Genomic DNA, 24,797 nt, shown 5'->3' on the forward strand with positions numbered 1-24,797 from the left:
GTCTCACGCTAAAGCAAGAAAACTATTAGAAGGTCACTGATCAGTGTGTTTGTGAAACTGCTTTGTCTAAGAAACTGCAAGGCTGCATTGTCTGCTGTGAAGCTGTATTGTTTAAGAAACTGCATACGTGATAGAAAAATTAGAGCAACAGGATGGGAAAGGTAGAGAAAGTAGCAAATAGTAAATAAAGTAACTATAGCCATGAGAAAGAGGCAGCATTTGCGCAAATATAACTTAGGTAATTAGGAGCCAATGATGAGCTTGTATTTGGAATATTAATGAGCCTAATTATTAACCTTTATAAGCATGGAGCTTACAGCAATAAAGTTGGATTAGTCATGATCAATACTGTGATCGTGTGATACTTTCCCGTCGTCCGCAACAACGCAGTACCGTGTATGGTTATGTTCAGCCCCTATCTCCTATGATTGGTTGTAATTTGCATGCTCCGCCTAAACCCCATCTTCTGTTCCAGTGCCTTCCTTACCCACGTTATTTAAGGCTGGAGCCATTTTGCGCAGTGCTGTTTGTGCCCTTTTGTTCCTCCCTTTAAGCAGTTCAGTTGCCCCGCTACTTTTATAACAAAATCGCCTTACCAGCTGCACCCAGAAAAGTTGGGGAGGTCTTTATTCAAGCGCTGACCTCCGCACTGGGTGGTACCTGCTACTCCTCAGGTGATCGGACAGAGCCATTCGTTGGTGTGAGTTTGGCATTCCCCACCCAAAGTGCTACAGGAGTGCCAAGCTATTCTGAGGAATGGGGAGTTGTTACGAAGACTTGACCGGAGCCCTGCTTAGAGGGGCTGGGAGAGGTCCAGCAGCATGGAGTGAGCCTGGCCAGTGCAGAGGGGCCCCGAGCAGGAGATGAAATCTCTTGCAGAGAGGCACCACTTGCCACAACAGCAAACGGGGAAATCTTCCTCTCCCTTCAGGTCAGAGGTAGAAGTGGATGGGATCAGTGGTGTTCAATCCCCCTGCAATGTGGAGGTGGAGATCCAAACAACCTATAAACAGACTGGCTCGAGCAAGGAAAGGCTGGGATGCTGCGACAATTATTGTGGCATGGTACTAAGGCAGGCCTGGTAAATCCAGATCAGATGCTCTGGCACCTCTGTTAGGAGGCAAAGTCATCCCAAGGGCTGGAGGCTTCTGCCCAGATGATGTCAGGAGGGGCTGCACTCACTGGTGTCTCTGAAGGTGTGAATCTCTCTGTGATTCTCCTGGTTCTTGTGCCATTTCCCAAACAACATGGGCAGGAGGAGGGCTTTGCTGTCGCTTGTGGGAGAAACCTGCCTCTGGCTTTAGAGTGTTTTGAGAAAGTCCAGCTCAGACCTGCTTCATTTTCTAATGAGGGAAGTTGTCTTCCTCCATAGGCTGAAAAGGCCAGGAGCAAGTTACCATGTGTGTCCATTCCCATACTTTCCTTTTGCTGTGCATAGGGGCTTTGGTCCCGTGGAAATGCATGGGGCAGAGGACAGGGGACCTTGGGATCAGGTGGCAATCTTGGCTACTGGAATGTTTCAGGATTCTTGTCTGCAAGCTGCAGTTGAGTGCGTCGTATCACTACTGAACCAGAGATGCTCCCCTGCCGCTCCCATCAAGTGGACTTGCTTTTGGGGGTCTTGTATTTCTTTCTTATTGTCTTTCACGAATCCAGGGAAGAATGTGTGCGATTTTCTGGTTCTTCCCCTCACCTAATCCCCTAGCTGCTTTTTGGAAGGCCTCTTGCAGAACCTGATCCTGAAGCAGTGCTTTCAGGGTTACCCAGGGACTCTGGAGGGGGAGAGATCACAGATTCAGTGCTGCTTGTGGTCAGGGACTAACGGAATGGCAAGCAGCTGGCTCACTGGAGAGAGATATCCCATCTCTAGCTAAATGAAGCTAAATCTCTTATCCACAAACTTCTGATTCAAGTCCAGGCAGTTCTGTCTAGACTGGCCAATGGGGCTGATGATGCCTGAGACCAAATCTTCCTTCCTGGGGCATTTCAAAAGAGCCAGCCATACTGAAATCAGGAGCTTTTCTACATGTGCTTGATGAGCTCAGCTGCCTCAACATCTGTAAGTTTTCTTTTTTCAGACCCCATTGACGATGTGCATGGTGACCTCCTGGGATCCCATGGCAAAATGAACCTTCTTTGCCCCTGCGACTGTAGCATCTTCCCCTTGCACTCCCTTCCTGGAGCAGTAGGTGCTGGCACAGCAGCCCTTCATCTCCAAGGAGTCCCCAGGGTTGTGAGGGAGGATGAAGCTAGGTGGACAGCAGATCGCAGTCAGAGGCCATGGAACAGGTTGGACATGAGCTTGGGGAGACCAAGTGAAGTTCATCCCATATTAAAAGCCTCTATGGCCCATGAGGAGACAGCGAATCTCCCTCTGGAGAGCCTAGGTCAGGAATATACCCGCATCCATCATCGTAACGTCTCTGCATCTTGTTTGCAGACAAACCTCCTGTTAAAACTGCCAGAGCTTCCAAGCTGACTGCAGGCAGCAGTTGTAGAGCCCACGGCACCAGCTCCTAGGTCAGCAAGGAGTGCCTTTCAGATGCTGTCTCTCTCCCTTGTAGATCTCTTTGTGCTGCCCCAGTCTTTCTGATCTGCCTCATCCTTGACTTCTCCACCCTGCTCCCTGCCATTGCTTGAGAAGGAGTTATCTGCAATGCCTTTGGGCACCGGGAGCCCAGAGACTGAAGCTTTCCAGCAAGAGCCCCAGGCCTGTACAGCAGCTGTAAATTTCCCTTGTAAGAGCACTCTCATCTTTCAGCCCAGTGTTTATTCAGCCCCATTGTCTCTGTTGTACAATGTGGCTGCTTCAGAGAGCCCCTGTGGTCCTTCCACCTCTCTCTGCCTGGCCTGGCTGTCCTCAGGGCATCTTGCCAAGCTCTCATGTGGTGCTGCTGACCCCTGGGCTGGTGTCATATATCTTTTCTAGAAGATGATTTTTTTCAGCCAACGCCCTGTGGAGGACAGCAAAGCTGCAGAGATGAGCCCACATGTCAGGAGAGAGCCTGGCTGTCCCAAGAGCTGGTGCTGATGGGGGCCAAAAGTGCCCCTGGTCTCCCCCCATCCCAGTCAGCAGTGGGCTATCAGGATTGAACTGTGAAGTTTGTTAACTCCTCGGCAGCATGCCTGTGGGGTGGGGAAGACAGGGCAGGGGAGCGGTTGGATGGTGAGAGAAGGGCTTCCAGGTGTTCTGGATGAGATGTAGCAAAGCCATGGGGGCCCTGTGCTGCTGCAGCCCAGCCTTCCTGGGTGCACTTCAGGAAAAGTGTTCTAAGAAAGCCCTTCCCTCAAAGCAATGGCCTTGGGTTTTCTGGCTGCTTTTCCCAGAGGAAGCAGCATGTCAGCAAAGGAATCAAAGCTCAGGGGATTTCCAGTGAGAAGGACACTGGGAGGAGTTGGGTATGTAGTCTTCCATCCCATAAAATGAGAAAAAATGGGCCGGAGTGAGAGGTGAGGGATTTCCAAAGTCTGCTCATCTCTGATGTCTCCCCTCCCTGGCATGGAGGGATCCAGTGCCTCCGGTGCAGACCCGAAAGCTGTGCTGCACATCCTGAAGGTGATTGTCCTGCTTCTGGTCAGGACAGTGTTAATTTGGGCAGTATCCAGGAGGGGGCACAGCCAGGACATAGAGGTTATTCCTCATTTTGTCAAGGATGGGGGAAGGGGTCTCTTCCAGGTTGTGTGCGTGGTGGCAAAGTTGGGCACCAACTGGTGAGCAATCACGTGTGAGTCATTTGCCTCCCTTGTACACTCTGTTATTAGTATTGTTTCTGTTACTGTTCTGTTGCTGCACTGTTTTCTTATTTCATTGCCGTTTCCAGTAAGTTGTTCTTATCTCAGCCTGCGATCTTTACCTTTTGTGCCTCCAATTGTCCCGTCCAGCCTGCCTCAGGATGGAGGGGGAGTGGGAAGGAAAGGAGGAGTGGGAAGTGAGCGAGTGGCGCACGATTTGCATGGTTTCAGTGAGAACACTAAATTATGGAACACCCGTCTTAAACACATCATCGTGGCTGGGCTTCTCGAACGAAGATTTCAGAAGGCTCTATCCACATTTGTTACAAGCACGCTGGTGGCTTAGGAGGCCAATGCGAGATAGACATATCCGATTGCAAAAGGCACAGCAGAAAGACTCCCTAGGTGGTATATTCTGCAAGACATGATTCTTTCTGCCTTGTCTTTTCTCCTCGAGAGTGATTCTGCGTGCGTTCTCAAAGGAAACAGCAGCGTTAGAGATGGTGTGTCTCCAGGCCTCCCGATTTGAGGCCAGAGTAGACCAGTTCTGTTGATTGATATGGCCGAGGCTGAGATGTTTGTAGCTATAATTGTCTACAACGTGGAATAAATAATTCTGATTACAGTATTTTAGTATTTCTTATTTTATTATTTTAATAATATTTCTTATAACATTACTATCTATTGCTGAAGATATATAACATGTAACAATGTATTATAAAATATTACTTCTATATTATATTTCTATATATATTTCTATATTTCTATATATATTTCTATATATATATTCTATATTTCTATATATATTTCTATATTTCTATATTATATTTCTGTATATATTTCTATATATATTTCCCTCTATATATTCTATATTTCTATATATATTTCTCTCTATATATATTCTATATTTCTATATATATTTCTATATTTCTAATGATATTTCTATATTATTGTAACTATCATCTACTTAGATAAATCATTCACTCAGGTCTGAGAAGGCGTATCGAAAACAAGGATGCCTTGGCTAATAAACGCAGTGCTAGTCTTCCGTTCTGCTTGAGCCAGGGCCATAATCCAACGCCATCATTGCCAGAGTGCCCTGAATGCTTGTCTGACGTGAATCTCTGGGGCGTGGAAACCCTCCTCTTCTTCTCTGAAGGGCGGTAGTCTGTGTGCTGCCCAAACTGGCTGTGGCAATCACAGCCCCGCCATGTTGATCTTCTCTGCTCTCTCTGCCTCTGTCGGGTTTGCTCCCGAGCAGCCCGGAGCATGAGAGCCTGCTTGGAGCTGGCTTTGGAGGGCCCTGGAACTGCAGTATTCACTAAGACTTGGTCACAACGTGGAGGACTTGTTCTCTCCCTCTTTCTCTTCCGCAGTGAGCGGTCACAGTCTGTGTACTGCACAAACCGGCTGCCAAGGTTGTAAGTTCCCCGCACAGATCTGCTTGGCTCCCTCTGCCTCAGCAAGGTTTGCTCCTGAGCAGCCCTGGGAGCGGGAGCCCACCGGCAGATCCTCTTGGAAGGCCTTGCAGCTGTGCTATCCCTAGGACCACGGTCACGACTTGGAGGACCAGTTCTTCTCTCTGAAGCGTCATCATAGTCTGTGGTGTCCCCAGACCAGCTGCGGAGATCCCTGCCCCACAGAGGGAATCTGCTGCGGGACCGCTCCCTGCCAGTGTCCTTCATGCCCTGCAAAGAGAGCTGTGGAGAGTTCCTGCCCTTTTCTCCTGAAAGGATCAGAGCAGTGGGGAACCCCTACAAGTTCTGGGACAGGACAGTTTGGGGCCTCCAAAAGGCTCTTTTGGAGGGCTACTAAGACCAAAAGGCCAGAGGCGCACAAAAGGGATGGATCCAGGTGGGATGCTTTGAGAGGGAGCAGCGTTGTGGCTGTGAAGAAAGGTGCGGTGTGTGAGGGGCAAAAGAGAAATGCTGAGATCCCAGAAAGAAATCCACTCTTCCTCTGATGCCCTGACCCATGACCCCAAAGTTACCTTAGTCCTACCAGTCAGAGCCTGTGGTCCAACAGAGCCCGCCTGCTTGCTGCTGGCCACACACTGACTGAGGAAGGAAGGGGCATGTGATGGTGCCAGTGAGGAAGAAGGCCTTTCTCCAATTCTCAGATCAGAGCATCTGGAGAAAAACAAAAGAGGGATCTCAGTTTAGAGCTGTTGTTGCAACCTCCTCTGGGGTTCAGTCATTTTCTCAGAGAGGCTTCTATGACAGAGAGAAGACTTAACCAAGGACACTAATGGGAAACTCAGCTAGGGTCTTCCCACCAAGTTTGCCTCTGTCCCAACAAAAACCTCATCTCTATACCTCCCACAGCCTCCATTTCCTAAATTCACAGACTTGTTTGGGTTGCAAGGGACCTTTAACTTTATCGTGTTCCACCCCGCTGTGGTGGGCAGGAACACCCTCCACTATTCCAAGGTTTCTCCAAGCCCTGTCCAACCTGGCCTTGAACACTTCCAGGGATGGGGCCCCCACAGATGCTGTGGCAACCTGTGCCAGTGTCTCAGCACCCTTACAGCAAAGAATTCCTTCCCAATATCTAATGTAAACCTGCCCTCTGTTAGCTGAAAACTGATAGCCTTCATCCTGTCACTACATTCCCTGACAAATGGTGCCTCCCCATCTTTCCTGGAGGTCCTCTTTAAGTCCTCTTATCTACAAGAGTCAACATCAGAGACCAGGCAAGTAGCAGATTCCATCCGGGCCGCAGCCTGAAGCCCAGTAAAGGACAGACACGGAGTAGTTCAGATTTGACAGCACTGAATGATGCAGGTAGTAATTTCATTTGATGAGAAAAACACTCCGGAAGGTGAGAAGCACAACTGCAAATGAGGCAAAGGAAATGTATTCTGAACCTATTTGAATCCTGGTTATTACCTGGCATAGAACAGCAGGTAGGCTTGCTGCCTGAGAACTGTGTCAATGGAACAGAGCTGCACAGATTCATCGTCCATCCGGTACCACAATCCATTGCTGGCCTGTAAAAAAAAGGCAAGGATCTCTCCATGGTTTCTCTCCAAAAACACAGGTAGGAAACTGCCAAACCGAGAGCATGTCAAAACAAATGCAGTCCAGCCACTAAGGAGGCCTTCTGCCCCAAAACTTTGGCTGTCAGTAACACTGACGGGAAAGTTTATCTTCCCCAGCACACATTTTTCCCCATTGGGAAGGAAGTTGCTCTTTTACCTTTGTGTAGCAGAAATAGTGTCCTCCATGACAGCTGACACCACTGTGCACCAGGACAGCATATAAGGAGTAGAGGAGTGCTTCTCCATCTGCCTGAGACATGTATGGGCGAAGATCCAAGTACTCCGGATACTCTACAACCTATGGAGAGACCAAGAGGGCTCAGAAATGACCCTGGTCTGTGACATGAAATAGCCTACCAAGTGCAGGGGCCAGTCCAGGGGTATCAATACATCTCTGGGGCTCATGAGCACTTGGTTTTCCATAAAGCAACATAACATCGTTTGGGTGGCAGGAAACCCTTCTCAGTCAAAGCAGCCCTATCAGAGCACAGTGCTTGCCTGTCTTCCCACAGGAACTTTCCACTCCCCAGAAGGGACCCCAAAAAACCCAAGACAAGCAGCTTGTGACAAGCATACTGCTTTAGGAAATCTGCTTCTTGAAGAGAAAGCTGCACACCAATAGTGTACACACCTTGCTGATCTTGCCACCAGTGAAGCAGTCAAACCTCTTCAGACACACAGTGAGAACCTTGGGTGCACAGTGGACAGTGAACCTCTTAGTGGCGGCAACATTCTTCTCACACCTTGAAACCAAGCACAGAGCACAGCGCTGAAATGCACCCTATCTTCCACCAAGGCAGTCAGACAACCTTTCTTGTCTCCTGCATCCTTATGCTATTTTAAGGCAATTCGGTGCCATATTTAAAACAAACAAACAAACAAACAAACAAACAAAGAAAAAACCCCAACCCCCCTCCCCCAAAAAACCAGTCAAACAAAACTGTGTCTCATCAGTGTGCAGTAAACTTCCACGAGAAAATGACTTCTGCTCAATGACTTGTAGCCCCCTCACACAGAGTCTCGTGTTAATATGTTGTTAGTAATCATCTTACTTGCTACATTTAAAGCAGTTTTCCCCATCCAGGTGCTCAGGTGTTACAAAGTCCTCCAGAGCTGCAGTGAGGGATGAGGCTGCCTGGAGAATTGAGAAATCGGTGCACTGAGCTACAGCAAATGCCCTGACCCAAACATTTTCCAGGAGCTGACAAGAAAACCCCTGTAGCTGATGCTGAGGAGACCCGCCATGAATCTGCAAGCTGTATCCAGAAGGAGCCAGAAAGAGAGTGTGGTGCTGAACATTTCCCCTGTCCCAGAGGTTCTCAGGGGCAATCAAGAGCTCCCTCTCTCTATCACCTGCCATTGAGCTACTGATGTTATGTAGGGTCATCAGTAGTGAAAACAATCCAACCCATCAGCCTGGAAGCCAGACAGGTGTTGAAGGAGGGCAAAGGGAAGAAGGAGGAGGATATGTCAAGGGTGCAGAGCGCAGAATGGGTGCTTGTCCAGCTTCAAGCCAGCACCTACAGAGAGACCAGTGCCATGGCCTCTGCAGGAGGACAACATCCCTTCCCCTTCCCATCCACGACCAAGACCTCTTGTGTTCACAGTATATGCTTTCAGGACAAATGTGTTGACTCTGAAAAGCCTTGCCATGTCTTGAAGCACAACTGCAAAACCTCTTACTTTGATATCCAAGGGGACATCCAGGAAGGCCTCATAGGAATCAGAAATGGCTTTGCAGCTGAAGCAGATGACTGGAAGGAAAAATCAAAATGCCGAGCAATGGTGAGCTGAACGATGGTACTGCTTTGTGCTCATTGTACCTGCCCTGCTAGTCCCAGGGCCAGCTGTTGGGCACAGGCAGACAGAAGGGCACAGGCAGTGCCAAGGAGAGCAGCTGTTGTAGAAACATACCTCTGGATCTCAGAAAGCCTCCAAATATTTGATGGACAATGGTAGTAGATTGAGATGATATGTCCAAGCTGGAAACAAGTCGTAAGACAGAGCATTACTTCCTCCAAGCCCCGGCTGTAGGTTTTCCTTGATGAGGCCACATCAAGGAGTCCAAAGGGCTCAGAACTTTGTAAAGGTAACTTGCTTGTGCTTACTTGTTGCTTGCACTCAGACAAGCTCTCTGCATGGCGTTGACAGTACAGCATAAGAAGTCATGGGCATCTTCCTCCCTGCCAAGCTGAAAATGTTCTCCTATGACTAAGAAACAGGAAGTTAGTAGTTGTCTCCTACAGGAAGGGAAGAAAACCTGTCAAAGAACCTGAAATCGCATACATCTGAAAGCCCTGAGAACAGCCCAAGGCAGGATGGCACTGACTGAACGCAGGACCTTGTTAACATGCGCTTCCATGATGCACATCATGCAGAAGCCTTGTTGGCGACCTGAGGAGGGAGGGAGAGAAGGTCCTCTGGTTAGCAAAATATCCCTAGTGGTGGAATACTCCTCTTCTTCCACTCCCACTCCAGTGCAATATGCCACTCCTCCCAGTGTTTCAACAAGCACGGGACGTTTTAGTGCGTAGAAAATGTTCTTCAGAGGAATGCTAAACTGAGGTTTTAACTTGCAGGAATAGAGACCCAGAGCTAGAAAGATGTGCCTTCATGAAGAATAAGACAGCTGGATAGGACAGGTGGCTCCTGAGTGTACAAAGAACACAAGTTCTGGGGCTGACAAAGGGCTGCTTTTCTCCTAAATCAAATTTCAGGTTCTGGGAATCCTTGGGATTTGATGAACAGATTCACAGGGAGATGTCCCTAAGAGTACTCACAGGCCTGGCTGTGCTCCCGGGAGAGCAGATAGTTGGCCAGCGGCGGGGTGTATGTCAGGCATTGCAGGACAGCATTAAGGAAGCATGTGTTGCCCACATTGAGGAGTCCTGCTCCAGCACTCTGTCTTTGCTGCCAGACCATGCAAATCTTCTCGGGGGGAAAGAGGATCCTTTGTGGCGGAGTCATTCCCTCGGCAATGACTGCAGGGAAATTCCATTTGAAAAGAGATGAAATGAGGCACAAAGGCATATTTAAACAGTGAGGTCTCTACAGGAGCACTCAGGACCATCTGCTTCAACTGCCAACCCAACAACATCAGGGGAAGCTTAAACAGTGCCATTTAAATTTACTGTTTTGGAAAAATCCATTCCCCTCTTTACGTTGCTGAGAGTCCAACAAACCCACAATCTGGTTTCTGGGCCGCAGGCTACCTTCCTTTCTCAGTAGAGTTCTAGACTGGGTTATCAGTGAAGCCATCCCTTTTCCTGATTGTAACTTGTTGAAAACAAATAAATACTGAGCACGGAAGGTAACCCAAAGGATGGCAGACCTCTCTACGAGCAATGGTAGCTTTCAAAGTCTTGTACCTAGTGTCAGAGGAGCGACAAAAGGTGTTTTCCTGGGTCGAATTGTAAACACGGGGGTCAGTTTGACTGCTCTCAGGAAACATCCCAGAGATCACTCTAGGTTGTGAGCACATCATTCTGGGATTTGACCACCAGCCGTGTCAGTTGTCTGTGGCAGTTCACAAAGTCCAAACCTGCTGGTGAAGCTATTACTCACAGGAGTCGTTCCCTGCTGTGGCCATTGCCTCTCTCAGGAAGAGAGTGCAATGCTTTAGATGACCAAGGATGTCTTTCTCTCCAGAAAGAGAACAGCACCAATCCCGTCACCTAGTTGCAAAGAAATTACTGTAGCTCACCGAAAGTATCAAAACTCTAAATAAACGCAGAACGGCATCCCCCACCAAGTCTTTCAGTGGTGCTCGTAACTGCTGCTGAGCTGCAGCTCACGCCCTTATGATCAGGCGCGGGGCACCAACTCACAGCGGGTTCAAAGGCCCTTTTGAAATGCTCCAATGGACGTTACCTTCTCTGAAGAGGCCCTGCTGCTCTCCTGACACTGCTTCAGCAACAGAGCCCTCTGGCTTTCCCACCTCCTAGGAGTGACCGTCTTTCAGCCACTACTTTAACTGCTGCCTTTGCTGCTCTCCTTTTTCTGCCTCCCTCCCTCCCACAGCAATCAAGGTGGGCTGAGCCCATCCCCTCAGACTACAGTCACCTCCCTGCTTACCTATCCTAGGCTATGGAAAAAAAACCAAGAATCAGCAAACTGGAATTCTAGCCTAGGTCATACCTGGCCAGCCTATAAAAGTTGTAACAGCTCAGCCTACAGCTAGGAAGGTATAAATCAGCCTATACTTTTATCCCATATACCCTGCTCTATGATCTGGGCCAAAAGTCAAAGCATTACCTTTGAAAGAGGAGGAAAGTTGAGGAGAAATGGTCAGTAAGCAATAAACCATCCAAAAAAGGCAGGCACACAAGTAGCAAAGGAAGGAGCTGAGTTATCCCGAAGGCCAACTCTGTCCAACTGATTTTCGTTGGCGCGCTCCTCAGGATACCGGATGGGTGCCACATCTCTGCCCCTTTGTGACATGGGGTCACATGGAACCCCATGGAACCACATGGAACCACATGGTTCTTGGGCACAGGAACCCACATGGCACGTCCGCCAGGTGGAAGCCACTGGACCTCCCCCCGTGCTGGTGGCAAAGGGCTCGTCATCCTCTGACAGAGCTCCCACACCTTCCCTGAGCCACACGGCCTGAGGAGTAAAAGCCTGCTCAGGGCTGTAACTGAGCCAGGTCACAGCTTTTCTGGCCCCCAAGACGCTGAGGGTTTCACTGCCACTTCTATCAGGGAGACTCTTAGCAAAGCACCTGGACTCTTATGGGTTCATTTCCAATTAATTTCATCTGCCCCCAGGGTACAACCATGGGCTGACCCTGAACTGGGACTGCCAAAGGAACCCTTCAGAGGCTGCGCTGGGAGGACCTTGGCTGGCTGCTGGCCCCCGCCCAGCTGCTGTCTTGTCCTCAAGCTCTGAAAACGTTCCTGGATGGCTTTTTAGCAGCTTCCCATTTACTCCTGCCGCTAGGGTTGGTCAGGTTTTGATCAGCCGCAGCTTTAGCCAGACTCCCACTCTGGATGGTGAGGGCACGCGCGTGTTAGGCGGAGCTATCCCCTGCACGTCCGGCGCCGAAATAAACAAATACCGGCTTAATAGCACCTGTGGCTGTTGAGTTTTACTACTGTTGCCTTTTCCTGGCATCAATGGATAGAGACAGTTTTGTCCCTGCTGCACTTGGCCTATGTTGTTTTGGGCTTGTTGGAAATCATAAAACTTTTCTAATTTTTTTAGTGTTCCTAATTAACTTTTTGATTAGTTGTTTTTAACACACATCATAGGCGGTGCGTTCAGCCTTAAATCAACTTTAGCCAGCATGGAGTAAAAATTGTCATAAGCTCCTTTGGGAGAACACAGCCTGGGAAAAGTACTAAAACTGTAAGTTTTGTTGAAGTTAACCCTGTTATGCTTCAGTGGAGAAAGCCTGTCAGAGAAAGATGTCCTGTTGAAGGAGGAGATCTGGAACACAAGATTTATGGACTACAAGGACCTTCTGCAGAAACCAGCAGCTAAAGAAGAAGACTAACAAAGGCTCAGCATTTGTGTCAGAAAATCCCTAGGGGAGGGAAAATACACAAAAAAGATTAAAGATATGAAGTTATTACAGTAGAAAGTGAGAAATTAATAACCAATCCCACATAGAATACTAATTAATGAAAGGGAGTGAGTGATGTAATTTGGAAGCAATGAACATTAATTTCTTTGTTTGCCAAATCTGTATAAATAGGTGAAAAGCGATGTCTTGCTGTCAGTACGGAGGCAGGATTTTTGTCAGCCACGTGCACACGCAGGGCTGCAAATAAAAGTAATCCCTTGCTTTCTAACACTAAAAAGCCAATTTGTTAGAGGGTCCTATTTATCCCGACAGTTTCAGAGGTGTTTAGCAACAGGCAGTCCTCTGGACACCTGGTGTAACCTCTGCTCAGCAGGCAGATAGTGTTTCTCATGCGCCAAGGATGCAGCTGGTTGTTATTTAACAACACTTGACCTGGCTGGTTTGGCCCCTGCCTGGAATGGGGCATCAAGTTTTACTCAGTTCTTCTCAGGACAGGTGCTTTCACTCCTGCCCAGCTCAGCACAGTTCATATGGCTCCTGCTCCACTCCGAGGTGTTTCTTCTTTTAGACTTGGGGCATCCAGCTCGGGCATGACTTTGCTTGGATGGCTTTTTTCATCACGTCTTGCAGCAGCTGGTTTTATCCCTGTCATCCTTGGGGAGGCTCCTTGTATCCCTTACCCAGACAAAGTATCTGCATTTACTCCTGCATTACACCTCTCAGGTGACCTTTTTATGCCCCTGCCCTAACCTGATGTCCAGGTCCTGTATTACCGTCCTCCCAGCAGCACTTCAGGAGCTCTCTGATGAAGACAATCAACAATGGCACTCGTGAACAGTGCCTCTGCTCCTGCCTCCTGCTCATATGGGGGCATTTTAGGACAGAAACAGCTGTGCTCTGTGACCAAGCTGGTCCTACATGAGTCCCCTTTGCCCTCATCGTCAGTCCCTGAAGGTCCAGTGCGCCAGGAAGACCCCTTCTCCCCCTCCCTATCAGCCTTCCCATTTCCAGGCCCCAGGCCGACTCCTTTGCTCCTCACAGGCCTTGCAGGTCACAGGCACCTGCCTGCCAGGCTGGGATGGCCTCACAGCAGCACAGGGCAGCACAGCAGCACACAGAGCCCCATCTTAATACCAAACAGACTCTTCTCCCCTGAAAGGGCCACTCCTGTTCTGTTAACGTGTTTCAAGTCTAGATTAAGATTGTTATATTGACATGACAAACCAAGGATTAGGATGTGCCCTGGCCTGCAGAGTGATCAGGTCCAGGTGATCAGGCATCCTAAGCTGAGCTGTGCTGTACAATTCGGTGCTAAAGGGCTTACAAAATCTTGCTATGCTGGTGCTGCTTATAGAAATCTTGTGCTACTCAAATCATGGTATTCTGGGCTATAGTGATCATACCATGATGTTAAAAAAAATGAAGCTTTAATTGTAACTGTGACTCAGTGCCGTCATCATTCTGCCAAGGATATCCTGATGAACCCGTCTGTCACCGCAGTGTCAGGTGATAGCCCTGACCAAAAGGGGACAGGGGGAGGTGCAGAACAACTGTCCATAAGTGTCCCTTGGCTCAGGGGATATGCAGGGCAGCAGGGATGCGTGCTGGTCCCCTTTCCTCCTTTCCCCTTCCAGGTGACACTGGCCAAGGCCCCAGCACCTGCTGCCACGAGCTGTACACAGCTCCCCTGATGTTCAAGGTCTGACAAGCTTAATAAAACAGCTCCCACCAGAGGTTTGGTCTGATCCCCCTGATCGGAGGGGAAACCGTGTCTATGGGGGAGGAAGGCATGCTTTCTGCACCTCCTTTTTGTACCTCATCAAAACCACTTCAAGATTTGGACAAAAATCAAAGGATAAGCGACCAAGAAGGCTCCTGATAGCCTTAAACAAAGCAGATGTTGGATCCTGATTGCTCCCTTTGGTCTAGAATAGTCCCATTCCCTGTCAGAAAACTGCCTGAAGCCAGACACAGTCCCATGGAGAGCTCAGCCCTGCACTTGGCCACTGGAGCTGTTCTACAGCTGACGCCGCCTGACAGGGTGGCAACAGAGCCCCTCTGCTCCCTGTAGCTCAAAGCTAGTGGGCTCTGGGCACAAAGGGGTGAGGCCAGGAATGGGCGGGGGAATCCAGAGCAAGGGGCTACGGGGATCGTGTCGCTACTCTGAAGGGGACCTTCCATGGGCAGTCAACGGTATTTATTTCGGAGCGGGCCGTAGGGGTGCGTGGGGAGAGCTCTCGACTCTGCAGTTCCTCACGTGTCTGACAGGGCGTCTTGGGAGGCACTGGAGTTCCCCCAGCTGCTCCAGATGCATAGCACTGAGATTTCCTTCTTTCCTTCCCTTCTTCCCTCCCCAGGGTCTCCTGTGGTGTTCTTCTGGCATTGGGTGTAGCAGGAGCCACCCCCAAGGCTCCACATGGGGCAGGCTGGGTTGTGGCAGTCTAAAAATGTGTAATTAATAAGGAAATTGTAGATTTTGCATATAAGTTGTTGTATTGTATTGTACTGTGCGTATGTTCTGTCCTTTCATTGGTTGATACTTGACGCAGTGTGGAAGATATTGCAGAAACCTGGTTGGTAGAGAGAGGACACATTAAAGATTCTATACCGCTGGTCTCACGCTAAAGCAAGAAAACTATTAGAAGGTCACTGATCAGTGTGTTTGTGAAACTGCTTTGTCTAAGAAACTGCAAGGCTGCATTGTCTGCTGTGAAGCTGTATTGTTTAAGAAACTGCATACGTGATAGAAAAATTAGAGCAACAGGATGGGAAAGGTAGAGAAAGTAGCAAATAGTAAATAAAGTAACTATAGCCATGAGAAAGAGGCAGCATTTGCGCAAATATAACTTAGGTAATTAGGAGCCAATGATGAGCTTGTATTTGGAATATTAATGAGCCTAATTATTAACCTTTATAAGCATGGAGCTTACAGCAATAAAGTTGGATTAGTCATGATCAATACTGTGATCGTGTGATACTTTCCCGTCGTCCGCAACAACGCAGTACCGTGTATGGTTATGTTCAGCCCCTATCTCCTATGATTGGTTGTAATTTGCATGCTCCGCCTAAACCCCATCTTCTGTTCCAGTGCCTTCCTTACCCACGTTATTTAAGGCTGGAGCCATTTTGCGCAGTGCTGTTTGTGCCCTTTTGTTCCTCCCTTTAAGCAGTTCAGTTGCCCCGCTACTTTTATAACAAAATCGCCTTACCAGCTGCACCCAGAAAAGTTGGGGAGGTCTTTATTCAAGCGCTGACCTCCGCACTGGGTGGTACCTGCTACTCCTCAGGTGATCGGACAGAGCCATTCGTTGGTGTGAGTTTGGCATTCCCCACCCAAAGTGCTACAGGAGTGCCAAGCTATTCTGAGGAATGGGGAGTTGTTACGAAGACTTGACCGGAGCCCTGCTTAGAGGGGCTGGGAGAGGTCCAGCAGCATGGAGTGAGCCTGGCCAGTGCAGAGGGGCCCCGAGCAGGAGATGAAATCTCTTGCAGAGAGGCACCACTTGCCACAACAGCAAACGGGGAAATCTTCCTCTCCCTTCAGGTCAGAGGTAGAAGTGGATGGGATCAGTGGTGTTCAATCCCCCTGCAATGTGGAGGTGGAGATCCAAACAACCTATAAACAGACTGGCTCGAGCAAGGAAAGGCTGGGATGCTGCGACAATTATTGTGGCATGGTACTAAGGCAGGCCTGGTAAATCCAGATCAGATGCTCTGGCACCTCTGTTAGGAGGCAAAGTCATCCCAAGGGCTGGAGGCTTCTGCCCAGATGATGTCAGGAGGGGCTGCACTCACTGGTGTCTCTGAAGGTGTGAATCTCTCTGTGATTCTCCTGGTTCTTGTGCCATTTCCCAAACAACATGGGCAGGAGGAGGGCTTTGCTGTCGCTTGTGGGAGAAACCTGCCTCTGGCTTTAGAGTGTTTTGAGAAAGTCCAGCTCAGACCTGCTTCATTTTCTAATGAGGGAAGTTGTCTTCCTCCATAGGCTGAAAAGGCCAGGAGCAAGTTACCATGTGTGTCCATTCCCATACTTTCCTTTTGCTGTGCATAGGGGCTTTGGTCCCGTGGAAATGCATGGGGCAGAGGACAGGGGACCTTGGGATCAGGTGGCAATCTTGGCTACTGGAATGTTTCAGGATTCTTGTCTGCAAGCTGCAGTTGAGTGCGTCGTATCACTACTGAACCAGAGATGCTCCCCTGCCGCTCCCATCAAGTGGACTTGCTTTTGGGGGTCTTGTATTTCTTTCTTATTGTCTTTCACGAATCCAGGGAAGAATGTGTGCGATTTTCTGGTTCTTCCCCTCACCTAATCCCCTAGCTGCTTTTTGGAAGGCCTCTTGCAGAACCTGATCCTGAAGCAGTGCTTTCAGGGTTACCCAGGGACTCTGGAGGGGGAGAGATCACAGATTCAGTGCTGCTTGTGGTCAGGGACTAACGGAATGGCAAGCAGCTGGCTCCCTGGAGAGAGATATCCCATTTCTAGCTAAATGAAGCTAAATCTCTTATCCACAAACTTCTGATTCAAGTCCAGGCAGTTCTGTCTAGACTGGCCAATGGGGCTGATGATGCCTGAGACCAAATCTTCCTTCCTGGGGCATTTCAAAAGAGCCAGCCATACTGAAATCAGGAGCTTTTCTACATGTGCTTGATGAGCTCAGCTGCCTCAACATCTGTAAGTTTTCTTTTTTCAGACCCCATTGACGATGTGCATGGTGACCTCCTGGGATCCCATGGCAAAATGAACCTTCTTTGCCCCTGCGACTGTAGCATCTTCCCCTTGCACTCCCTTCCTGGAGCAGTAGGTGCTGGCACAGCAGCCCTTCATCTCCAAGGAGTCCCCAGGGTTGTGAGGGAGGATGAAGCTAGGTGGACAGCAGATCGCAGTCAGAGGCCATGGAACAGGTTGGACATGAGCTTGGGGAGACCAAGTGAAGTTCATCCCATATTAAAAGCCTCTATGGCCCATGAGGAGACAGCGAATCTCCCTCTGGAGAGCCTAGGTCAGGAATATACCCGCATCCATCATCGTAACGTCTCTGCATCTTGTTTGCAGACAAACCTCCTGTTAAAACTGCCAGAGCTTCCAAGCTGACTGCAGGCAGCAGTTGTAGAGCCCACGGCACCAGCTCCTAGGTCAGCAAGGAGTGCCTTTCAGATGCTGTCTCTCTCCCTTGTAGATCTCTTTGTGCTGCCCCAGTCTTTCTGATCTGCCTCATCCTTGACTTCTCCACCCTGCTCCCTGCCATTGCTTGAGAAGGAGTTATCTGCAATGCCTTTGGGCACCGGGAGCCCAGAGACTGAAGCTTTGCAGCAAGAGCCCCAGGCCTGTACAGCAGCTGTAAATTTCCCTTGTAAGAGCACTCTCATCTTTCAGCCCAGTGTTTATTCAGCCCCATTGTCTCTGTTGTACAATGTGGCTGCTTCAGAGAGCCCCTGTGGTCCTTCCACCTCTCTCTGCCTGGCCTGGCTGTCCTCAGGGCATCTTGCCAAGCTCTCATGTGGTGCTGCTGACCCCTGGGCTGGTGTCATATATCTTTTCTAGAAGATGATTTTTTTCAGCCAACGCCCTGTGGAGGACAGCAAAGCTGCAGAGATGAGCCCACATGTCAGGAGAGAGCCTGGCTGTCCCAAGAGCTGGTGCTGATGGGGGCCAAAAGTGCCCCTGGTCTCCCCCCATCCCAGTCAGCAGTGGGCTATCAGGATTGAACTGTGAAGTTTGTTAACTCCTCGGCAGCATGCCTGTGGGGTGGGGAAGACAGGGCAGGGGAGCGGCTGGATGGTGAGAGAAGGGCTTCCAGGTGTTCTGGATGAGATGTAGCAAAGCCATGGGGGCCATGTGCTGCTGCAGCCCAGCCTTCCTGGGTGCACTTCAGGAAAAGTGTTCTAAGAAAGCCCTTCCCTCAAAGCAATGGCCTTGGGTTTTCTGGCTGCTTTTCCCAGAGGAAGCAGCATGTCAGCAAAGGAATCAAAGCTCAGGGGATTTCCAGTGAGAAGGACACTGGGAGGAGTTGGGTATGTAGTCTTCCATCCCATAAAATGAGAAAAAATGGGCCGGAGTGAGAGGTGAGGGATTTCCAAAGTCTGCTCATCTCTGATGTCTCCCCTCCCTGGCATGGAGGGATCCAGTGCCTCCGGTGCAGACCCGAAAGCTGTGCTGCACATCCTGAAGGTGATTGTCCTGCTTCTGGTCAGGACAGTGTTAATTTGGGCAGTATCCAGGAGGGGGCACAGCCAGGACATAGAGGTTATTCCTCATTTTGTCAAGGATGGGGGAAGGGGTCTCTTCCAGGTTGTGTGCGTGGTGGCAAAGTTGGGCACCAACTGGTGAGCAATCACGTGTGAGTCATTTGCCTCCCTTGTACACTCTGTTATTAGTATTGTTTCTGTTACTGTTCTGTTGCTGCACTGTTTTCTTATTTCATTGCCGTTTCCAGTAAGTTGTTCTTATCTCAGCCTGCGATCTTTACCTTTTGTGCCTCCAATTGTCCCGTCCAGCCTGCCTCAGGATGGAGGGGGAGTGGGAAGGAAAGGAGGAGTGGGAAGTGAGCGAGTGGCGCACGATTTGCATGGTTTCAGTGAGAACACTAAATTATGGAACACCCGTCTTAAACACATCATCGTGGCTGGGCTTCTCGAACGAAGATTTCAGAAGGCTCTATCCACATTTGTTACAAGCACGCTGGTGGCTTAGGAGGCCAATGCGAGAGAGACATATCCGATTGCAAAAGGCACAGCAGAAAGACTCCCTAGGTGGTATATTCTGCAAGACATGATTCTTTCTGCCTTGTCTTTTCTCCTCGAGAGTGATTCTGCGTGCGTTCTCAAAGGAAACAGCAGCGTTAGAGATGGTGTGTCTCCAGGCCTCCCGATTTGAGGCCAGAGTAGACCAGTTCTGTTGATTGATATGGCCGAGGCTGAGATGTTTGTAGCTATAATTGTCTACAACGTGGAATAAATAATTCTGATTACAGTATTTTAGTATTTCTTATTTTATTATTTTAATAATATTTCTTATAACATTACTATCTATTGCTGAAGATATATAACATGTAACAATGTATTATAAAATATTACTTCTATATTATATTTCTATATATATTTCTATATTTCTATATATATTTCTATATATATATTCTATATTTCTATATATATTTCTATATTTCTATATTATATTTCTGTATATATTTCTATATATATTTCCCTCTATATATTCTATATTTCTATATATATTTCTCTCTCTATATATTCTATATTTCTATATATATTTCTATATTTCTAATGATATTTCTATATTATTGTAACTCTCATCTACTTAGATAAATCATTCACTCAGGTCTGAGAAGGCGTATCGAAAACAAGGATGCCTTGGCTAATAAACGCAGTGCTAGTCTTCCGTTCTGCTTGAGCCAGGGCCATAATCCAACGCCATCATTGCCAGAGTGCCCTGAATGCTTGTCTGACGTGAATCTCTGGGGCGTGGAAACCCTCCTCTTCTTCTCTGAAGGGCGGTAGTCTGTGTGCTGCCCAAACTGGCTGTGGCAATCACAGCCCCGCCATGTTGATCTTCTCTGTTCTCTCTGCCTCTGTCGGGTTTGCTCCCAAGCAGCCCGGAGCATGAGAGCCTGCTTGGAGCTGGCTTTGGAGGGCCCTGGAACTGCAGTATTCACTAAGACTTGGTCACAACGTGGAGGACTTGTTCTCTCCCTCTTTCTCTTCCGCAGTGAGCGGTCACAGTCTGTGTACTGCACAAACCGGCTGCCAAGGTTGTAAGTTCCCCGCACAGATCTGCTTGGCTCCCTCTGCCTCAGCAAGGTTTGCTCCTGAGCAGCCCTGGGAGCGGGAGCCCACCGGCAGATCCTCTTGGAAGGCCTTGCAGCTGTGCTATCCCTAGGACCACGGTCACGACTTGGAGGACCAGTTCTTCTCTCTGAAGCGTCATCATAGTCTGTGGTGTCCCCAGACCAGCTGCGGAGATCCCTGCCCCACAGAGGGAATCTGCTGCGGGACCGCTCCCTGCCAGTGTCCTTCATGCCCTGCAAAGAGAGCTGTGGAGAGTTCCTGCCCTTTTCTCCTGAAAGGATCAGAGCAGTGGGGAACCCCTACAAGTTCTGGGACAGGACAGTTTGGGGCCTCCAAAAGGCTCTTTTGGAGGGCTACTAAGACCAAAAGGCCAGAGGCGCACAAAAGGGATGGATCCAGGTGGGATGCTTTGAGAGGGAGCAGCGTTGTGGCTGTGAAGAAAGGTGCGGTGTGTGAGGGGCAAAAGAGAAATGCTGAGATCCCAGAAAGAAATCCACTCTTCCTCTGATGCCCTGACCCATGACCCCAAAGTTACCTTAGTCCTACCAGTCAGAGCCTGTGGTCCAACAGAGCCCGCCTGCTTGCTGCTGGCCACACACTGACTGAGGAAGGAAGGGGCATGTGATGGTGCCAGTGAGGAAGAAGGCCTTTCTCCAATTCTCAGATCAGAGCATCTGGAGAAAAACAAAAGAGGGATCTCAGTTTAGAGCTGTTGTTGCAACCTCCTCTGGGGTTCAGTCATTTTCTCAGAGAGGCTTCTATGACAGAGAGAAGACTTAACCAAGGACACTAATGGGAAACTCAGCTAGGGTCTTCCCACCAAGTTTGCCTCTGTCCCAACAAAAACCTCATCTCTATACCTCCCACAGCCTCCATTTCCTAAATTCACAGACTTGTTTGGGTTGCAAGGGACCTTTAACTTTATCGTGTTCCACCCCGCTGTGGTGGGCAGGAACACCCTCCACTATTCCAAGGTTTCTCCAAGCCCTGTCCAACCTGGCCTTGAACACTTCCAGGGATGGGGCCCCCACAGATGCTGTGGCAACCTGTGCCAGTGTCTCAGCACCCTTACAGCAAAGAATTCCTTCCCAATATCTAATGTAAACCTGCCCTCTGTTAGCTGAAAACTGATAGCCTTCATCCTGTCACTACATTCCCTGACAAATGGTGCCTCCCCATCTTTCCTGGAGGTCCTCTTTAAGTCCTCTTATCTACAAGAGTCAACATCAGAGACCAGGCAAGTAGCAGATTCCATCCGGGCCGCAGCCTGAAGCCCAGTAAAGGACAGACACGGAGTAGTTCAGATTTGACAGCACTGAATGATGCAGGTAGTAATTTCATTTGATGAGAAAAACACTCCGGAAGGTGAGAAGCACAACTGCAAATGAGGCAAAGGAAATGTATTCTGAACCTATTTGAATCCTGGTTATTACCTGGCATAGAACAGCAGGTAGGCTTGCTGCCTGAGAACTGTGTCAATGGAACAGAGCTGCACAGATTCATCGTCCATCCGGTACCACAATCCATTGCTGGCCTGTAAAAAAAAGGCAAGGATCTCTCCATGGTTTCTCTCCAAAAACACAGGTAGGAAACTGCCAAACCGAGAGCATGTCAAAACAAATGCAGTCCAGCCACTAAGGAGGCCTTCTGCCCCAAAACTTTGGCTGTCAGTAACACTGACGGGAAAGTTTATCTTCCCCAGCACACATTTTTCCCCATTGGGAAGGAAGTTGCTCTTTTACCTTTGTGTAGCAGAAATAGTGTCCTCCATGACAGCTGACACCACTGTGCACCAGGACAGCATATAAGGAGTAGAGGAGTGCTTCTCCATCTGCCTGAGACATGTATGGGCGAAGATCCAAGTACTCCGGATACTCTACAACCTATGGAGAGACCAAGAGGGCTCAGAAACGACCCTGGTCTGTGACATGAAATAGCCTACCAAGTGCAGGGGCCAGTCCAGGGGTATCAATACATCTCTGGGGCTCATGAGCACTTGGTTTTCCATAAAGCAACATAACATCGTTTGGGTGGCAGGAAACCCTTCTCAGTCAAAGCAGCCCTATCAGAGCACAGTGCTTGCCTGTCTTCCCACAGGAACTTTCCACTCCCCAGAAGGGACCCCAAAAAACCCAAGACAAGCAGCTTGTGACAAGCATACTGCTTTAGGAAATCTGCTTCTTGAAGAGAAAGCTGCACACCAATAGTGTACACACCTTGCTGATCTTGCCACCAGTGAAGCAGTCAAACCTCTTCAGACACACAGTGAGAACCTTGGGTGCACAGTGGACAGTGAACCTCTTAGTGGCGGCAACATTCTTCTCACACCTTGAAACCAAGCACAGAGCACAGCGCTGAAATGCACCTATCTTCCACCAAGGCAGTCAGACAACCTTTCTTGTCTCGTGCACCCTTATGCTATTTTAAGGCAATTCGGTGCCATATTTAAAACAAACAAACAAACAAATAAACAAACAAAGAAAAACCCCACCCCCCTCCCCCAAAAAACCAGACAAACAAAACTGTGTCTCATCAGTGTGCAGTAAACTTCCACGAGAAAATGACTTCTGCTCAATGACTTGTAGCCCCCTCACACAGAGTCTCGTGTTAATATGTTGTTAGTAATCATCTTACTTGCTACATTTAAAGCAGTTTTCCCCATCCAGGTGCTCCGGTGTTACAAAGTCCTCCAGAGCTGCAGTGAGGGATGAGGCTGCCTGGAGAATTGAGAAATCGGTGCACTGAGCTACAGCAAATGCCCTGGCCCAAACATTTTCCAGGAGCTGACAAGAAAACCCCTGTAGCTGATGCTGAGGAGACCCGCCATGAATCTGCAAGCTGTATCCAGAAGGAGCCAGAAAGAGAGTGTGGTGCTGAACATTTCCCCTGTCCCAGAGGTTCTCAGGGGCAATCAAGAGCTCCCTCTCTCTATCACCTGCCATTGAGCTACTGATGTTATGTAGGGTCATCAGTAGTGAAAACAATCCAACCCATCAGCCTGGAAGCCAGACAGGTGTTGAAGGAGGGCAAAGGGAAGAAGGAGGAGGATATGTCAAGGGTGCAGAGCGCAGAATGGGTGCTTGTCCAGCTTCAAGCCAGCACCTACAGAGAGACCAGTGCCATGGCCTCTGCAGGAGGACAACATCCCTTCCCCTTCCCATCCACGACCAAGACCTCTTGTGTTCACAGTATATGCTTTCAGGACAAATGTGTTGACTCTGAAAAGCCTTGCCATGTCTTGAAGCACAACTGCAAAACCTCTTACTTTGATATCCAAGGGGACATCCAGGAAGGCCTCATAGGAATCAGAAATGGCTTTGCAGCTGAAGCAGATGACTGGAAGGAAAAATCAAAATGCCGAGCAATGGTGAGCTGAACGATGGTACTGCTTTGTGCTCATTGTACCTGTCCTGCTAGTCCCAGGGCCAGCTGTTGGGCACAGGCAGACAGAAGGGCACAGGCAGTGCCAAGGAGAGCAGCTGTTGTAGAAACATACCTCTGGATCTCAGAAAGCCTCCAAATATTTGATGGACAATGGTAGTAGATTGAGATGATATGTCCAAGCTGGAAACAAGTCGTAAGACAGAGCATTACTTCCTCCAAGCCCCGGCTGTAGGTTTTCCTTGATGAGGCCACATCAAGGAGTCCAAAGGGCTCAGAACTTTGTAAAGGTAACTTGCTTGTGCTTACTCGTCGCTTGCACTCAGACAAGCTCTCTGCATGGCATTGACAGTACAGCATAAGAAGTCATGGGCATCTTCCTCCCTGCCAAGCTGAAAATGTTCTCCTATGACTAAGAAACAGGAAGTTAGTAGTTGTCTCCTACAGGAAGGGAAGAAAACCTGTCAAAGAACCTGAAATCGCATACATCTGAAACCCCTGAGAACAGCCAAAGGCAGGATGGCACTGACTGAACGCAGGACCTTGTTAACATGCGCTTCCATGATGCACATCATGCAGAAGCCTTGTTGGCGACCTGAGGAGGGAGGGAGAGAAGGTCCTCTGGTTAGCAAAATATCCCTAGTGGTGGAATACTCCTCTTCTTCCACTCCCACTCCAGTGCAATATGCCACTCCTCCCAGTGTTTCAACAAGCACGGGACGTTTTAGTGCGTAGAAAATGTTCTTCAGAGGAATGCTAAACTGAGGTTTTAACTTGCAGGAATAGAGACCCAGAGCTAGAAAGATGTGCCTTCATGAAGAATAAGACAGCTGGATAGGACAGGTGGCTCCTGAGTGTACAAAGAACACAAGTTCTGGGGCTGACAAAGGGCTACTTTTCTCCTAAATCAAATTTCAGGTTCTGGGAATCCTTGGGATTTGATGAACAGATTCACAGGGAGATGTCCCTAAGAGTACTCACAGGCCTGGCTGTGCTCCCGGGAGAGCAGATAGTTGGCCAGCGGCGGGGTGTATGTCAGGCATTGCAGGACAGCATTAAGGAAGCATGTGTTGCCCACATTGAGGAGTCCTGCTCCAGCACTCTCTCTTTGCTGCCAGACCATGCAAATCTTCTCGGGGGGAAAGAGGATCCTTTGTGGCGGAGTCATTCCCTCGGCAATGACTGCAGGGAAATTCCATTTGAAAAGAGATGAAATGAGGCACAAAGGCATATTTAAACAGTGAGGTCTCTACAGGAGCACTCAGGACCATCTGCTTCAACTGCCAACCCAACAACATCAGGGGAAGCTTAAACAGT

The 24,797-nt window shown here is 48.9% G+C and overlaps 2 long non-coding RNA genes across 2 annotated transcripts; both read right to left on the reverse strand.

Moving 5' to 3' along the window:
- Positions 1 to 9,084: 9,084 nt before the first annotated feature.
- Positions 9,085 to 10,614, reverse strand: LOC135405805 (uncharacterized). The gene is made up of 3 exons (XR_010426014.1): positions 10,337 to 10,614; positions 9,553 to 9,753; positions 9,085 to 9,166 (listed from the first exon to the last, which is right to left on the reverse strand). It is a non-coding gene; the product is annotated as an uncharacterized LOC135405805 (long non-coding RNA).
- Positions 10,615 to 23,808: 13,194 nt separating this feature from the next.
- Positions 23,809 to 24,565, reverse strand: LOC135405806 (uncharacterized). The gene is made up of 3 exons (XR_010426015.1): positions 24,462 to 24,565; positions 23,968 to 24,075; positions 23,809 to 23,892 (listed from the first exon to the last, which is right to left on the reverse strand). It is a non-coding gene; the product is annotated as an uncharacterized LOC135405806 (long non-coding RNA).
- Between the last annotated feature and the right edge of the window lie 232 nt (positions 24,566 to 24,797).

This window comes from Pseudopipra pipra, chromosome W (genome assembly GCF_036250125.1).
Source record: "Pseudopipra pipra isolate bDixPip1 chromosome W, bDixPip1.hap1, whole genome shotgun sequence".
In the NCBI taxonomy this organism is placed as follows: Eukaryota; Metazoa; Chordata; class Aves; order Passeriformes; family Pipridae; genus Pseudopipra; species Pseudopipra pipra.